The sequence below is a fragment of the Lygodium microphyllum genome, chromosome 26 (assembly GCF_053477565.2).
Source record: "Lygodium microphyllum isolate KBCC chromosome 26, Lygodium_microphyllum_v1.1.10, whole genome shotgun sequence".
In the NCBI taxonomy this organism is placed as follows: domain Eukaryota; kingdom Viridiplantae; phylum Streptophyta; class Polypodiopsida; order Schizaeales; family Lygodiaceae; genus Lygodium; species Lygodium microphyllum.
The window spans coordinates 94,532,128-94,539,267 of record NC_141160.1 but is presented as its reverse complement, the minus strand read 5'-3'; positions in this window follow the sequence as shown (position 1 = coordinate 94,539,267).

The following is a 7,140-nucleotide window of genomic DNA, read 5'->3' as shown; positions in this document are numbered from 1 at the left end:
AGGCATATGCTTAGCTTCAAACCTGGTTATTACAAAAGTAAAAAACCTTTATAAAGTTGAGCAAAAGAGTGCTCAAATCATTCCCATAGCATTCCAATACATTGGCATAACATCCCTAGATTATCCTGCATCAAATCAACATCCTAGGAAGCATAAGTGATCTCAAAACAATGAGTGAAGTGTTGTCCTAAACTGTATGATACTAAACTGTCACAGACTGTAAATCAATGACTGATCTTGAAATCTTCAAGTGAGGCCTAACTCAACCCTAGAGTGTTGAATACAATGCCAAATGAATGCCCAATAGTACTCAGGGGCTTAGGAGTTGGAGATGAGGAGCCGACTGATCATCAACGATGGGGGTAGCAAACATGTGCAATTCACGCTGAATTACTGGCCACTCATGCTACCTAATGTTGAGTGGAATGTGGCATTGGGGAAGCTCCAGTAGGTCCCAGGAAGCCCTAGGCAAGTCTTAGATGTTAATAGGAAGAAGTTGGGAAGAAGGTAGATCTCAATACATACCTTGAGGTGAAGAATCCATGGTTGCCATTGAAACTGTGAACTGAAGCTTTTCTCCACGAGCTGAACCAATGTTAGATTGGGCTCAAGATCTCAAGAAAGATGACTCTAATACCAATTGAAGGGAGTGATCCCTGAAGTGGAAGCACGGAGTAAAAGCAAGAGCTATGGTGGGAGGAGCAAGAGCAAGAGAGAGAGACACACACAATGTAGGAACTACAACATTCACAATGTGTGACTGGCCTTCCCTTTATTAAAATGTCACTAAAAGAACAAAGAATGAAGTGACAATGATGGGTGTGCCCCACTTGCAGTGTACAGGTGTGTGGGTATGCAGGTACTGTCAATGTAACTAATACATGAGCAGCTAGGCATGAGTGCCTTTACAACCAACAAGATTGATGTAGAGTGTTTCCATTGTGATAAGAAGGGTCACATTGAGAGAGATTGCTTCAAATGGAAGAATATAGGTGAAGACAAAAAAAAGAGATTGATGATGATGGCAAAAGGGAAGAGAAATCCAAGGCAAAGAGAGAAAACATGAATACTATTTGTAGTAATGTTGATGCCAGTGATGGCATGCATGTCTCTACACTTGGTAATGCTCTTTTAGTTGCCACTGATGGTGGCATGTCATGTGATTAGATCATTCACTCATGTGAATTCCTTCATGTTACTCCACATAGGGATAAGTTTGTGTCATTTGATGTAGGTAGGAAAGGTTGTGTTTGGTTGGCAATGACTATGTATGTGTCATTGTTGGAGTGGGATATGTGCATTTATCTCTTGCAGATGGTTGTCTTTGTGCTCTCAAGAAGAGTTTGACTAGTAATGGACAATGAGATGAGTATCGATATTATGTTGGTTTTTGAAATCATTCATGAAAGTTTTGCAAAGGGTCTCTTATTGTTGTACAAGCACCCAAATTAGGTACTTTGTATTCTTTGCATGTTTCTAGTGTCAATGATAATGTCATAGTTGTGATTGACCAATCATCTATATCTCTTTGGCATAATCAAATATGTCAAATGTTAATGACATGAATGAAGATTCTTTCTTGATTCTGGTATGTTCACTTGTTTAACTCTTTTGATTTTGACATGTGTGAGCATTGCATGTATGGCAAGAAGACTAGGTTGTTACATAATTAGACTCATGATAAGAAGGTTTGAACCATTGGAATTGGTTCATAGTCATGTATGTGGACCTATGCCTACCATGATTGGGAGGAGCTCATACTTTGTCACATTTATTGATGCTACATGGAAAGTATGCATCTACCCCCTTTTTGGAAAAGGCTAGTACATTTGATGCATTTGAAAAGTTCTTAGCACACGCAAAGAATCACCCAAGTAAGAAACTCAAATGCTTACATACTGATAATGGTGGAGAGTATAGTTCTCATGCCTTTCAAAAATTTTGGGAAATGCTAGGTATCGAAAGGGAGCAGGTGGCTCTAGCTAACCTAGCCCAATTTGGGCTTGAAGAGAATATGAATAGGACCATATAAGAAAGGAATCAAAGCATGCTATCTAATATAGGTCTTTCATATGGATTTTGGGACAAAGGTGTCAAAACAATGGTTTAGTTGATTAATAGATTGCTAGGATAGGCATGATAAAGGCAAAGGGAAAGTACAGCATAATGCTAAGTCATTGGATGACCAACGCATCACTAAATCCACTATCAAGTTTGAGGAGATTAATGCATTGGACTATAGTTCAAATGATTACATCTTGGCTACTTCTTCACTTAGCATCAATATTAATGCATCACTAAATCCACTATCAAGATTGAGGAGATTAATGTATCTGACTATCAAGATTGAGGAGATTAACACATCACTAAATCCACTATCAAGATTGAGAATATTAATGCATCGGACTATCAAGATTGATGAGATTAATGCATCAGACTATAGTTCAATATGCCTAGGAGATGATCATGTGTGTGATATTATTGGCATCATTGATGTTCGCTTACAGTTTTCTATTGGTATTTTTGTGTTGCATGATGTATGTCATGTCTTGAATTTGACGAAAACCCTTATCTTTGCCAGTTAATTAGATGATGCTAGTTATCATGTTTCTTTTGGTGATTTTTCTTGGAAAATCACTTGTACCAATCTTATTTTTGATAGAGGTGCCAAAATTGGTAGCCTTTATCCTTGTTTCTAGATCCACTGATCATGTATTGACATTTATCTATCTTTCTCATGTATTTCTATGGCATCATAATCTTGGGTACAGATCACTCAAAGAAATGAAAGTTCTGACTCATTTGTAGTATCTCTTGCCTCTAGACTACTCTTGTTTTGATTCTTGTGATCATTGTTTATATAGTAGGCATACTCATAATGCTTATAAAAAGCCATGCTCTACATGCATGGGTGAGCCTTTGGTTCTTGTTCATTTGGATGTTTATGTTCCAATGACTTGTCAATCTTTGGGTAATGCTACATATTTAGTCACATTTATTGATGACTTTTTGTGCAGAGTCTAGGCTTATCCCATCAAGCACAAGCAAGAGATTTAAGCCCTTTTTTAGCACTTTTTTGCTTTGGTTGAGAACTAGCTTGGGCATAGGTTGAAATGCTTAAGATCAGATAATGGTAGTAAGCATGTCTCACATGCTTTTGAGTAGTTTTGTCATGATCGTGGCATTACATGTTAGTTGACCGCTCCCTATACCCCACTCCAGAATGGTATTGCAGAGCACATGAATAGGACTATTCAGGAGAGGGTCTATAATATGCTTAGTCATGTACGTTTACCTCATATATTTTGGGCTGAGGTGGTTACTATTGTAATTCATTTGATTAATAGATACCCATGCACTACTCTTGGTGGTAAAGTTGCAGAGGAGGTATGGTCTAATAAATGTCATTCATATGCATATATGTGAGTCTTTGGCAGAGAGGCATTCTGCCATATTCCCAAAGACAAGCGCAATAAGTTGAGTCCCAAGTCTCTCAAATGCATCTTTCTAGGATATGGTGATACAAGTGAGAGACTAGGAAAATTATCCACAACCATGATGTTGAGGATAAGATATATAAGAAACCAAAGGAGATGATTGAGATCCACAAGGAAATCTTTCAAGAGAAACCTCCTAATACTATGCAACCAACCCCTATTAGACAGCTTGCAAACTGTCGCTACTAATGCTTTAATAGCCCAAGATCTGCTGCTTGTGCGTGATGATGTTGATAGATAGTGAGAGGTAGGATGTACCACATTCATAGCTAGTTCTTCAACATTCTACCAGAACCTTGAGTTCTCTTGATTGTTATGAGTCTTCTATGCATTATGTCATGGTGACAAATTCTGATGAGCCTCTTACTTATGAGGAGGCTATGTGTAGAGGCGACAATTCATCTTAGGAGAGACATGTGCAGTTTGAGTTTGACTAGTTGTAGAAAAACCATACTTGGGATTTAGTTTCCTTGCCTAATTAAAAACATGCATTGCCATGCAAGTGGGTATATAGATTAAAGAACACCCTTGGTTGCTGGAAACTAGCATATTAGGCCCATTTGGTTGCAAAGGGTTTTAAACAAGAAAGAAGACATGACTTTGATGAGATATTTTCTCTTGTGGTGGTTAAAATGACTATCCTTCACTTGATTTTGGCCTTACTTGTATAATTAGATCTAGAGTTGTACCAAATAGATGTTAAGATGACTTTTTTGCACCTATGTGAGGACATTTATATGCAATAGCCTAAGAGCTTTGTGGAAAAGGGTAGAGAATACCTAGTGTGCAAGTTAAGAGTCTGATCCACTTGTACCAGATAGATGTTAATATGACTTTCCTACATGGAGACCTACATGAGGACATTTTAATGCAACAACTTAAGGGCTTGGTGAAAAAGGGTAGGGAACACCTAGTATGCAAGTTAAGGAAGAGTTTCTATGGACTTAAGCATGCACCTAAGGAATGATAACATAAGTCTAACATCTTTATGCATTCATAGTCTTACTCCCGCAATGCTATGGATACATGTCTCTACACGAAGAAGGGTAGCCTTATCATACTCTTACTCCCGTAGTGCAATAGATCCATGTCTCTATATGAAAGAAGGATAGCCTTATCATTTTGATACTCTATGTTGATGACATGATGATTGCTGGGAGTGCTCATGATGAGATGGATGCTTTGAAGACTCGGCTCAAGAGGAGCTTTGAGATGAAGGTCATGGGATATTCTTCTCATATACTTGGTATGCACATTACATGCAACCGCTCTAAGGGACTCCTTTGCTTGTTGTAGAAGGAGTATATTCACAAGGTACTTGAGTAGTTCCATGTGTAGGGTAGTAAGTCCATTGGCACCCCTTTAGCTTCTCATGTGAAGGTTAGTCATTAGGCACATTTTTCCCAACCAAATGATGAGAGGATTGAGATGGCCAATATTCCATATGCATTTGTAGTGGGCAGCTTGATGTATGTCATGATAGCTGCTAGACCTAACATAGCATTTGCAATGGAAGTTGTAGCTCATTACATGGCCATACCTAGTTGGCGACATTGGGATTCCATCAAGGGTATCATGTGATACCTTAAGGGCACTATTAACTTGTGCCTTGCTATGGTAGCTAGGATATTGCTATACTAACTTAGATTATGCAAGACATGTAGATAGAGATAGAAAGTCCACCTTTTGTTATGCCTTTACCTTTGTTAGAGATGCTAAGTACATTGCATGCACTAAGGCTTACAATGAGGTCTTATGGTTAGGCTGTTTGGTTGCAGATCTTGGTATTACTTCTATGATTCCTACCTTGCATTTGGATTCTATGAGTGCTATCCAACTAGTATATAATCTAGTCTTTCATGTGAAGACCAAACATTGAGGTGTGCTATCACTTCATCAAAGGTGATTGAGGACAATCAAATAGAGCTTCTTGAGATCTTTATAGACAAGAATCCTACTAATCTACTCACTAAATGTCTTCCAATGGAACATTATGCCTTCCTTAGGAAGATGATGAACATAGGATGAGATAATGTCATTCCTCATCCGGTTATATTCATATGTACACGTTGTACTTTTCTCCTTATTCTAGGTACTTTTGCCTTTAAGTGGGAGGTTGTTGGGGGTTAAAACCCGTCTATGCCTAGCCACCTATATTTACCTTTATACTTAGTGCTTGCACACATGTACACTATAGGTGGCAGCGGCCCATCAATGTCAACTTTATTATTTATTCTTTATTATGATAGAATAATAAAGAGAAGGCAAGTCACATATTGTGACCATTGGAGTTTCCACATACCAGTCTTGCTCTCCTAAGTCCAAACCTCCATGGCCATAGCTCTTGCTTTTGCTTGTGCTCTTCTCACTCTCACTCTTGCTCACCCTTTCATAATGTAGTCTCCGCGATATACATGAAGCGAGATAGATTATTGTCTCTATAGAAGAAGGTTTTAGATGGTAGTCTTATGATTATGATTTTTTACATGGATGCTATACTTATCATGGGCCCTTGCAGACTTGTACATGATAGAAATATAATAGGACTACTTTGGATCATGAAAATACATGTAGGAACACTAAAAATTTAGAAAAGACATAATTTGAAAATAATCTGCTATATGGATAGGGTATAACTAGGGAAAGACATACATAACGAAGTTTAGAACATTAAGGCTATCTTGATCACGAGATAGCATATGACCAATAGATGTTTAAGACAATATCAAATGGTCTACAAAGTGAAATTTTTGAAAGAGTTGTTTGCTATGTCATGGAATTGATAGCTTATTTGGTTATGCACTTGTTTAGAAGAGTTGGTTGCTATGTTGTGGAATTGATAGCTTTTTGGGTTACGCACTTGTGAGCTTAAGGGATTTATCTTCTCATTGGATGAGGGAACAGAGTATTTAAGACTGGGGTGATAGCTGAATATGCCCTTATATCAATGGTGTTTATTGTTGATAAAGGTGTTGAATAAGTTGCTTAGTACCTTAGGCAAAGGGCTAAGTGGTGAAAATAAAAGCCCCATGCAATGTGGTATGTCTCATTTCTAGAAAGAGGTAAGAACAACTATGTTAAAGGGTTGTTGACTTGGTAAAGAGTCGAATCTTGATAAATAGTGTGTAAACAAAGTGGATCCAATAAAAGGAGCTATTTTTACCAAAGTTTGATTGATTGTGTTGTGACTAAGCACTTGTGATTTTTGTGTAAAGGGTTGAATGAGAAAGTTGATTTTATGTGTGGAATGATGTTTTTGTTGTGTTTTGTCTAATGGAAAGTGGGTGAACAATGATCACATTGTATGGATGAATAGACCTAATAAATCAAGTAGCTTTTCAAAAGTTAGCAACAAGTGTTAGAATTAAGAAGGCCCAAACATTCTAGAATCCTAACCCCTATGTTTTAGGGGAATGGAGTGATGATTATGCTTCCTCAGATGAGGAAAAAAGCATTATTCTCCTTGAAGCAAATGTAGAAGTGGATGTCTTTATATTAAACCCATTTACTCAAAGGACACAATGTTTGTAGAGACTAGATAACTATAGGATGATTTTGAGAAGTTTAGGAGTCCACAAGTTTTGATCCAAGGGTTGGTGCCTTGATGTTTTGTTGCAAGGTAAACTCGAAGACAATTCAACTA